Source organism: Malania oleifera, chromosome 11 (genome assembly GCF_029873635.1).
Source record: "Malania oleifera isolate guangnan ecotype guangnan chromosome 11, ASM2987363v1, whole genome shotgun sequence".
NCBI lineage: Eukaryota > Viridiplantae > Streptophyta > Magnoliopsida > Santalales > Ximeniaceae > Malania > Malania oleifera.
Window position 1 is genome coordinate 59,354,915 of NC_080427.1, and position 12,105 is coordinate 59,367,019.

Consider the following 12,105-nt stretch of genomic DNA (forward strand, 5'->3'; position numbering starts at 1 on the left):
TCAGGTGGCGATGACTATGTTATTTACAGTGACGTGTCCTTGAAAGGGCTCGGTTGTGTGCTGATGCAGCAGGGTAGGGTGGTGGCATATGCGTCCAGACAGCTAAAGGAATATGAAAAGAACTACCCTACTCACGATCTAGAATTGGCTGCGGTGGTACATGTGCTGAAGATCTAGAGGCATTACCTTTATGGTGAGAGGTGTGAGATATTTTCTGATCATAAGAGCCTAAAATAAATTTTTACACAGAAAGAATTGAATATGCGGCAGAGGTGGTGGTTGGAACTTATCAAGGATTACGACTGCACCATTAGTTACTACCCAGGTAAAGCAAATGTGGTAACTGATGCACTGAGTAGTAAGTCAGGAGACACAGCATAGTTAGCAGCGATAGTTCAGCATCCGATTCAGATGGACTTAGAAAGACTCGGTGTGGAGTTAGTGGAGGATGATCCTCAGGCATTTATGGCCAGTTTGGTTGTACAGCCCACATTGTGTGAGAAGATTAAAGCTGCTTAGAGAGATGATTCAGAGTTAGTGGTGGTTATAGCCAGAGTTCAAGACGGTCAGGGAAAGGAGTTCAGTATTTCTGACGATGGGGCTCTGAGATTCCGCACCAGATTATGTGTGCCTTCAGATGACAGTATCAGGAGGACGATTTTAGAGGAGGCACACAGGTCCCTATACACTGTTCATCATGGCAGTACAAAAATGTATAGGGATTTGCGAGATTCTTTCTGGTGGAGTGGCATGAAGAGGGAGATAGCAGAGTTTGTGCGGCAGTGTTTGACGTGCTAGCAGGTTAAAGCTAAGCACCAGAGACCGGCTAGTCAGTTGCAGCCACTTTTCATTCCCGAGTGGAAGTGGGACCACGTGTCCATGAATTTTATTACTGGGCTGCCGCCGGCGTTGCATGGTCAGAATGCCATATGGGTGATAGTTGATAGATTAACGAAGACAGCGCACTTTCTGCCTATTAAGGTCAGCTACCCTATGAATCGGTTAGCAGAGATATATATACAGGAGATTATTCGATCCCATGGAGTGCCAGTATCCATAGTCTTGGATTGTAATCCACGTTTTACATCACGGTTCTTGAGGAGTTTGTAGGAGGCACTAGGGACTCAGTTAGCATTCAGCACAGCTTTCCACCCTCAAACCGATGGTCAGACTGAGAGAACCATCCAAGTATTAGAAGATATGCTTCGTGCTTGTGTGCTAGACTTTGGAGGTAGCTGGATTCAGTTTTTGCCACTAGTTGAATTTGCTTATAATAACAGTTATCAGACTAGCATCGGCATGGCACCCTATGAGGCAATGTATGGTAGGAGATGTAGATCTCCTCTTTTCTGGGATGAGGTAGGCGAAAGGCGAGTTTTGGATCTGGAAATAATTCAGCAAGCATGTGATAAAGTCCGACTTATTCGAGATAGGATCAATGCAGCACAGAGTCGGCAGAACAGCTACGCAGACACTCGCCACCGAGAGTTGCAATTTGATGTGGGAGATCGGATATTTTTGAAGATAGCTCCTCTAAAAGGAGTTATAAGGTTTGGAAAGAAGGGAAAGTTGATCCCTAGGTATATTGGCCCTTTTGAGATACTTGAGAGAATTGGGTCAATTGCCTACAGGCTAGCCTTGCCGCCAACTTTGGCTTGTATTCATGACATGTTTCATGTTGCCATGTTACGGAAATACGTCCCAGACCCATCCCACATCATTAGCTATGCAGAGATAGAGCTCAAGGATTCATTGGCATATGAAGAAGTACTAAAACAGATTTTGGACAGAAAGGTTCAGACCTTACGTACTAAAGAAATACAGTTAGTTAAAGTTTTGTCGAGGAATCACGCCATAAAGGAAGCTTCTTGGGAACTCGAGGAGCAAATCAAACAGAGATACCCATAATTGTTCCAAGAGGAATAGAGATATCCAGGTAAAGTATAATAGTTAGATGAATTTCTTTTTCAGGTACATGTATTGATTTTGGTTAATAGATAGTTTTTAGTTTTATGCGTGTAATTTCCCAGAATATGGTATGTAACCATGGTATTCCTCCGCCATAAGTGAGGGCAGGTAATAAAATAAGTAGACCCTTTTTCTTTACAGAATGATGGAAGTATAGATAGAAATTTAGATAGTAAATTTCGAGGACAAAATTTTATAAGGAGGGAAGAATGCAGTTGATTACGCGCTTAAATTGCGTAATTAGGTGCTTTAATTCATGCATTGCGAATGATATTTTGTATTTAAATGCCTAATTACCCTCAATATTCTAACATTGTGTTCTATTTATAAAATTTGGGTTTTATTGAGTAATGTATGAAATTTTGGTGTTTTTTTTTATTGCAGAGCAACTGTGGGAAGCTAAAAAAACCGACGGTACTTTGCAATCTATGCATAACTCTCTCATCTAACCTCTGATTCAAATGATTCAAGATGCCATAGAAAGATAAGAAAACAATTTACAATTTTTGTGTTTTGTGTTTTGCAAAATACTGGCAGCATCAAGGCTGAAATCAGACGTGAAGTTAGCATACGCTGGTTTATGGATTTTTTCGACAATTCTTCGTAATCTTAGCGTAACTTTCTCATACGAGCTCCGATCGAGATGATTAAAAATTCTAGGAAAAGCTGAAAAAGAGATCTACATCTTTTGTGTTTTAAGCCTTGAGATTTACGAGCTGTAAGAGGGTCCAAAGTGGGCTTGAAAGAAGAGGACAGTTCATGTACCTTTGAAAAAAAAAAAGAAAATCAAAAAATCAAAAAATGAGATGTGACCCAGCCATGCAGCCGGGTCATCTCAGAAGGGAGAGTGTGCGCTGGGTACATACAAAGGAAAGACAAAAGAATGGAAAGAAGAAAAAGAAAGGAAAGAAAAGCAAAGAAAGAAAGGATAAAAGGAAAGTAAGGAAAAGTCAAAGAGGAGGGGTTTCCTTTGAGGGAGCCGTGTGCAAGAGGAAAGGAAGAGGGGGCAGCGTGCGCTGGGCTGGAGGAGAGGCCGCACCATAGGAAGAAAAAAAAAAAATTATTTTTTGGAGAGCTTTCTTGTGGTTTTCTTTTGGGGGTGCTGTGAAGATACATACACAGCTAGCAAAGGAGAGTTGGAAGCACGCAAAAATACTATTTTTTCAGAATCGAAAAGCGGCAAACAACGGCGGTGTTCGGGGTGTTCGTGACGCATGACGGCGGTGCGGCGAGTGTTGATCTTTTCCGTACGCTCCAAATTGAAGAAAATATGGTGAAATCTGTTATGTTGGATTTTATTTTCGGAATGAACTAAATTTTTGAATTCTAGGAAAACTATGTAGCCAGTTTCGAACTATGCTTGCTCTTTGATGCTAATTTGAAATAGTTTTCATTAATGTTTGTTTGAGTTATTCTGTGCCTAATGCTTTTAATTAACTGGCCATTAATTAAATGATTTTAGTCTTGTGATTTGCTACCGAAAGGGGGGATTATAGGATAGATCTTGGATAATTCAGCGTAGGTAAATATAGAGATCGAAAGACTTGTATGAACGTACGTAGCATAAAAAATCAAGGGTCTTACTGCGTTCTTGCGTTATTAATTTGCATACTCTTATGTTAAATAATAAACAAGAATAGGTTCCGATTGACTATCGAAAGAGGCTTTTGGAAAAATTGGCGATTTGCTAACAAACAGAGAAAACGAAGTTAAATTAGCTAAATGAGTAAAGCATAGTGAGAAACTAGGTGAAATCGGTTTCTTAGAAGTTTTCACCATCATCAATTTGACACACGGTATTCAGTTTTAAATTCTCCTGAATAGTTTATTTAAAGTAGATTTGTTTAAATTTTGCAGTCTAAAATTGTTAATTTTTCTAAATAAAATCAAGGTTAGTAAAATTTCGGTACTTGGTAAAATTAAGACATCAATCCCTGAGGACGATACTCTAGACATCATTATATTATAAAACTATGATACTGTGCACTTGCAGTTTGCACCGGTCAAGTTTTTGGCGCCGTTGCCGGGGATTGAGTTTTTCTTATTTTTGCCAATATCGATACAAAGTAATCTTGGTTTTAATTTAGAATTTTATTTTTAAATTTTTATTTATTTGTTTATTTTATTTTATTTTATTATTATTATTATTTTTTTTTGTATTTCTAGTGTGTTTTTTTTGTTGGATGCGCAGGGCTAGAACATGTGACATTATTCCTTTTGATCCGGAGATTGAAAGAACGCTCAGAGCACTAAGGAAAAAGAGGGTATTAGCCATGGAGAACGTACAAGATAATGCACAGCCACGAGCCTTGAAGGATTATGTGCGACCAGTTGTGAATGACAATTATTCGGGTATCAGACGCCAGCCCATTAACGCCAACAATTTTGAGCTTAAACCCGCATTAATCAGCATGGTGCAGCAGGCCCAATTCAGTGGATCGCTACTTGATGATCCCAATATCCATCTGGCGATGTTTTTGGAGATTTGTGATACTGTGAAGATCAATGGTGTTACTGAAGACACCATTAGACTGAGATTATTCCCTTTCTTTTTGAGGGACAAAGCAAGAGGTTGGCTACAGTCGCTACAACCTGGGAGTATTACTAGTTAGCAGGACATGGCAGAAAAATTTCTAGCTAAATTCTTTCCACCTGCAAAAACAGCTTAACTCAGGAGTGAGATTGGTCAATTCAAGCAGCATGATTTTGAATCACTCTATGAAGCATGGGAAAGGTATAAAGATTTGATTCGACGCTGCCCACAACATGGATTACCGGATTGGTTGCAAATTCAGATGTTCTATAACGGGTTAAATGGGCAAACGCGGACTTTAGTTGATGCTGCATCTGGGGGAACTTTGATGTCAAAGACACTTGAGGGTGCTACTGCTCTTTTGGAAGAAATGGCCTCAAATAACTATCAATGGCCAACTGAAAGAACAATGGCTAAGAAAGTTGCTGGAATTCATGAATTGGAGCCGTTTGCTGCACTTTCAGCTTAAGTTGCTTCTTTGTCTCATCAGATTTCATCTTTGACAACCCAGAGGATACCACAAGGTGCAGAATATGTGGCAGCTACAAGTAGGACAGATTCGAGTATTGGAGCGAGTCAAGAGCAGGTTCAATACATCAATAATCGGAACTACAATTATCGTGGTGATCCTTTGCCACAATATTACCATTCAGGGCTTCGAAATCATGAGAATTTGTCTTATGGAAATACAAGGAATGTGCTGCAACCTCCTGCAGGATTTGAAAGTCATCAAGGTGAGAAGAAGATGTCACTTGAGGATGCCATGATATCTTTTGTTGAGGAGACAAAAGCAAGGTTTAAAAAGACAGATGCACGGCTAGACAACATTGAGACTCATTGCAACAATATGGGAGCCACTATGAAGAACCTTGAAATACAAATTGGGCAACTGGCCACGACTATAAATACCCAACAGAGAGGAACTTTTCCTAGCAACACAGAAGTGAATCCTAAGGAACAATGCAATGTCATCACACTTAGGAGTGAAAGAGAAATTGATAAATCACCAGCAAAGGAAACTATGTCCACATCTACACCTGAAAAGAATGGCCGAAGCAAGAATAAAGGGGAAGAAGAGGAGATTGTGGAGGATACACCAAAAGAGACAGACACGCTTCCATCAATTTCATTTCCTGACAATCCTCCTATTCTCTCTACTCCACTTCCTTATCCTCAACGTTTTCAAAAACAAAAATTAGATAAGCAATTTTCTAAGTTTTTGGATATTTTTAAGAAAATTCACATAAATATTCCTCTTACAGATGCCTTGGAACAAATGCCAAACTATGTCAAATTCCTGAAGGACATCATTTCAAAGAAAAGAAGGTTGGAGGAGTTCGAAACAGTGAAGCTTACTGAGGAGTGTAGTGCTATTCTTCAAAAGAAATTGCCTCAAAAATTAAAAGATCTAGGGAGTTTTACTTTGCCCTGCACTATTGGAAATTTATTTTTGATAAAGTTTTATGTGATCTTGGTGCTAGTATTAATCTTATGCCACTTTCTGTTTGCAGGAAATTGGGACTTGGAGAGATGAAACAAACAACCATTTCTTTGCAACTAGCAGACCGATCCATCAAGTATCCACATGGAATCATAGAAGACATATTGGTAAAGGTGGATAAATTTATTTTTCCTACTGATTTTGTGGTGTTAGATATGGAGGAAGACCAAGAAGTCCCACTAATTCTTGGCCGACCATTCTTGGCCACTAGAAGGGCTTTAATTGATGTTCAAAAGGGTGAGTTAACATTGAGAGTGGATAAGGAAGAGGTTATGTTCAACATCTACCAAGACATGAGATTCCTAGAAGATCCAAGCACTTGCTTTCGGGTAGATGTCATTCAGCAAGGTGTAGAAAAAGTCTTTCAAAAAGATGTACAAGTTGATCACCTAGAACGATCCTTGCAGCAGATTACAACACAGCAGCGTGTGGGGAGGCTAGAACCTATGGTAGCAAGGATGGACTCTGTAATCTCTAAAGGAAAGATGTAACAACCTATATCTCTAGATTTGAAACAATTCCCTGAGCATCTTCGCTATGCATTCTCGGGTGATGCGTATGAAAATGCACAAATCTACAAAGAGCAGACGAAGAAGTGGAATGAAAAACAGATTCTTAGGTGTGAGTTTGCTCCAGGACAACATGTTCTACTCTTCAACTCACGATTAAAACTCTTCCCAGGGAATATATTCATAGTTAATGGTCAGAGATTGAAGCACTATTATGGAGAACAAATGGAGAGGAACTGTGCATTTATTCCTCTTGGTGATCCTGGTTGATGAAGATTGAAATGTCTGGCTGGAGACGTTAAAACAAGCGCTTATGGGAGGCAACCCAAAGAGTTTTTCTTTTGTTTATTTCCTTTATCTTTATCATTTATTTATTTATCTGTGCACTTTTGAATAATTTATAATTTAGATGCAGGTTCATTTGGCATGAGTATAGAGCTGAAAATTAAACTCCTCGATGGATTCACCAATAAGTCAGGGAAGTTTCTTTCTTTTCTTCAATCCTTCTCATTTTTGAATAACAGTGAAAAAAAAAAATGTGCGTGAATGATGCTACTTATGCCCTTCATATACCTGCATATAACCTAGGAGTACACATTGGGTCATTTATGTGTAGTTTCTATTTATATGGCTAAACTAGGAATCGTAACTCATTGAAAGTTGATTGGTAATGCAATTGTGTTAATCTGGCTATATAAACTTTTGTATCTATATGGTATCTCTTGAGGCTAAAAAAATACACGTTCACGTGACTTGTAGCACTTAGGATTCCTTGTGAACACTGAGAGAGTGCCCGTGGAGACTTTGACACCTTGTGAGGTACTGTTTAGCCATTTTTCGCTCTTTTGAGTTTTGATGTCAACTCAGAGTTCATGAAACTCAACTTTCCCTATTTTTTTTCTGGATACTCTTTGCACACTAGTCTTGTTTTTTGAATTGCTAGCCTAGAGGTGACATCTAGTGGGGAGATAAAAACTTAGGTCTTGTAGCCTACTCAAGATGTGAAGGCCGAACCACCTCTAGAAATAGACTTATTTCATGGACTCTTGTTCGAGCTTAATGCACATGGGTGGTATGAAAACAATAAAAGAAGTGTTATGATTGTCCTAATTGACCATGAAAAGAAAGAAATTGAAAAATGAGCAGAAGAAAGAAAAAGAGAAATAGAAATACCCTACAAGAGGTGAAAGATTAATACCTGCTCCACACAACTACAACAAAAGTCAAGGACAAGACGCATGTTATCCACATATGAAGACTCTTCACCCGCCTAATGCCTCAGATGTATTCACGCCTAGTTTGTGAATAAGTTGATCTAGGGTGGTCTCGGTTGGACATGACGAGTAGGTGAGAAGATGTTAGGGTGAAGGACCCGACACCTCCTAAATAGGCTTGATCCTTTTCAGACTAGTCCACTCCATACATTTAGCGTTTGTTCCTTGCAGTATGTGGGATGTTTGATCATGACACTCCTCCTCACATACGATGAGTGAACCCATCTTTTTTGAGTATTTTTTAGGGTATACCAGTTAGGCCGAGTCAAAGCGACAGTTCTTTAGGTGTCCATGGATATCCTGGGTGTAACGAGTCACACACATTACACGTGCTTCAAGATTTCGCCTATTTATACTTGAATTTATATGGTTACATTAACTCTGAATTGTGCCGCTAGTTAATTTTACGTGAGTTTACTGTTCTTAATAGTTATATAATGATGAGATTTGCATGAATGACTTACTTCAGAGTTGCGTGAATTGGGTATGAATGAGTTTGTGTGTAAATTGGTGATATTCCTCTATGTGAAAGGGTATGGTTGTGTTGCCTGTGTATTCATTCATTGCAATTGGTATGACACCACCCTAAATTGCATTCACGTTATTTGCTAGGGACTAGCAAAACTTTAGTTGGGGGGTGTGATTACGCGCTTAAATTGCGTAATTAGGTGCTTTAATTCATGCATTGCGAATGAGATTTTGTATTTAAATGCCTAATTACCCTCAATATTCTAACATTGTGTTCTATTTATAAAATTTGGGTTTTATTGAGTAATGTATGAAATTTTGGTGTTTTTTTTTTATTGCAGAGCAACTGTGGGAAGTTAAAAAAACCGACGGTACTTTGTAATCTATGCATAACTCTCTCATCCAACCTCTGATTCAGATGATTCAGGATGCCGTACAAAGATAAGAAAACAATCTACAATTTTCGTGTTTTGTGTTTTGCAAAATACTGGCAGCATCAAGGCCGAAATCAGACGTGAAGTTAGCATACGCCGGTTTATGGATTTTTTCAACAATTCTTCGTAATCTTAGCGTAACTTTCAAATACGAGCTCCGATCGAGATGATTCAAAATTCTGGGAAAATCTGAAAAAAGAGCTCTACATCTTTTGTGTTTTAAGCTTTGCGAGTTACGAGCTTTAAGAGGGTCCAAAGTGGGCTTGAAAGATGAGGGCAGTTCATGTACCTTTGAAAAAAAAAAAAAAATCAAAAAATCAAAAAATGAGATGTGACCCAACCATGCAGCCGGGTCATCTCAGAAGGGAGAGTGTGCGCTGGGTACATACAAAGGAAAGAAAAAACAATGGAAAGAAGAAAAAGAAAGGAAAGAAAAGCAAAGAAAGAAAAGATAAAAGGAAAGTAAGGAAAAGTCAAAGAGGAGGGGTTTCCTTTGAGGGAGCCGTGTGCAAGAGGAAAGGAAGAGGGGGCAGCGTGCGCTGGGCTGGAGGAGAGGCCGCACCATAGGAAGAAAAAAAAAATATATTTTTTGGAGAGCTTTCTTGTGGTTTTCTTTTGGGGGTGCTGTGAAGATACATACATAGCTAGCAAAGGAGAGTTGGAAGCACGCAAAAATACTATTTTTCAAAATCGAAAAGCGGCGAACAACGGCGGTGTTCGTGACGCGCGACGGCGGTGCGGCGAGTGTTGATCTTTTCTGTACGCTCCAAATTGAAGAAAATATGGTGAAATCTGTTATGTTGGATTTTATTTTTGGAATGAACTAAAATTTTGAATTCTAGGAAAACGATGTAGCCAGTTTCGAACTATGCTTGCTCTTTGATGCTAATCTGAAATAGTTTTCATTAATGTTTGTTTGAGTTATTCTGTGCCTAATGCTTTTAATTAATTGGCCATTAATTAAATGATTTTAGTCGTGTAATTTGCTACCGAAAGGGGGGATTATAGGATAGATCTTGGATAATTCAGCGTAGGTAAATATAGAGATCGACAGACTTGTATGAACGTACGTAGCATAAAAAATCAAGGGTCTTACTGCGTTCTTGCGTTATTAATTTGTATACTCTTATGTTAAATAATAAACAAGAATAGGTTCCGATTGACTATCGAAAGAGGCTTTTGGAAAAATTGGCGACTTGCTAACAAACAGAGAAAACGAAGTTAAATTAGCTAAATGAGTAAAGCATAGTGAGAAACTATGTGAAATCGGTTTCCTAGAAGTTTTCACCATCATCAATTTGACATACGGTATTCAGTTTTAAATTCTCCTGAATAGTTTATTTAAAGTAGATTTGTTTAAATTTTGCAGTCTAAAATTGTTAATTTTTCTAAATAAAATCAAGGTTAGTAAAATTTCGGTACTTGGTAAAATTAAGACATCAATCCCTGAGGACGATATTCTACACATCATTATATTATAAAACTACGATACTGTGCACTTGCAGTTTGCACCGGTCAGCAGTGACCCGAAAAATAATAGTATTTTAATAATAGAGAGGGAGAGAAAATAGAAACAGAAACAGAAGGAAGCCGTAGACTTCGTCGATGACATTGCACTTTGGGAATAATAGAAATTTCAAAAATTTTCCAAGCTTCGTCGACGAACACAGGGTTTCATCGACAAAGGTCTTCAGAATTTCATCGACGAATACAGGGCTTCGTTAACAAGAAAATACCGAAAGACGGTTCAGGCTTCATCAACGAAATTACTAAGGATTCGTTGACGAAGTTGGATTTATTAGTGTAGCTTGAGTTGATTGGAGTACAGTATCATATTTATACAAACCATGAATACCATGTTTACAGTTTATGAACAAAAATACCATGATATTTACATGCTTATAGAATAAAGGACTTTCAGTATACAGTATACTCAGAAAAATGTATTTCCAGTAATTTCATAATAATTAGTTTTTCAGTGCCATAACGCCCCAATATTCAGTTATACAGATAACAGTTCAGTTATACAGAAATCAGATTTTCAGTCAGTTAGTTTAGAATTTAAGATAAATTCTATAGGGTTATGGTTATTTCAGAAATCATGGTAAAACAGTATGTTAAAGATAGCAACTACCTATATAGTATTAGACCCTGATGAATCAGATTTAGCAGAGCACGGTACCGTAACTATATACAGTATAGAGTGCAATCACCTATTCAGATAATACGTGGTAGGTAGGTTGATCGTGCCCACGTGTGGACAAGCTCCCTATCAGATATGGGTTGAGGAGGGCTGATCAGACTGACGGAGTATAGTGGTTTATCCTGGTCGGCCAGCCAGGATAGATCCTGCCTATGGGCCGCACAATTCTGTCATGAGGGGTTAAATCATGACATACAGTTATCCATCGAAGGAAGTTTTCAGTTATTATTATGTATGTTCAGTTTCACAGAAACAAGGAATATATGTATATATATATATATATATTAAAAGTATTATGTATAGAAACCTAAAATATAGATATGTTAAGTAACATGGAAAAGGTGGTGATTTATATTATTTGTACTGTATTTACAGATTTAGTTATACATGATTATATATAAACATATTTTCATAGTATTGTAACTCATTTGCCACATACTAATAATAGCATATTTCGTCTTACTGAACATTGTCTCATCACATTAAATTAATATTTTTCAAGTGATCCAGTCAGGCGAGCAGATCAGGCTCATAGGTAGAGAGGCTTCAATACTGTCCTATCAGTTGAATGAGTATTTTTGGGAATATTTTTGTACAGTCCTAGCCCAGTTGAGGGTATTTTGGGAAACAGTCATATATGGATAGTTCGGGGAACATTGTAACTCTCTGGTATTGTACATATTTTATATATGGTGGTAGTGATGTAATTTTAGCTTCTCACTGCTTAGGTGGATGGTTAGTTTTATATATGGAAGAATCAGAACAACGAAATTTCACAATAATTATTATTATAAAAAAAAAAACTTAGTTAATTTTACAGGTCATTACAATAATTAGGCAAACGAACCACACTTAGGTAAATAATAGGTTAGTGGCGATTCCATCAATAATATTATCTCTCACCCCTCACGTTGCAACAAATCACAATTAGCACAAATATTTTATACTTAACCCACACCCACAAGGCTGCAATCAATTCTTAACACCCTCAAATATCATATTGAGGCTCTATATTTATTTTGAAAACATTACAATCACTTGGCGCACACTGTTCAATAACCTACTATATTAGCCCTAACAAAAATATGTAATCATAAATATTTTTTCTATCCCCACAATCACACCCGAAAATTGAAAGTTAGATTTGCTCATACATTTATAAAATTTAAAGATTAAATAAACATCATCCAAAAAGAATATGCACCCATATATCAA

The 12,105-nt window shown here is 37.7% G+C and overlaps 1 non-coding gene across 1 annotated transcript; it reads right to left on the reverse strand.

The window, feature by feature from the left end:
* Positions 1–4,634: 4,634 nt before the first annotated feature.
* On the reverse strand, positions 4,635–4,741 carry LOC131143640 (small nucleolar RNA R71). The gene has a single exon (XR_009133624.1). It is a non-coding gene; the product is annotated as a small nucleolar RNA R71 (small nucleolar RNA).
* Positions 4,742–12,105: the final 7,364 nt, after the last annotated feature.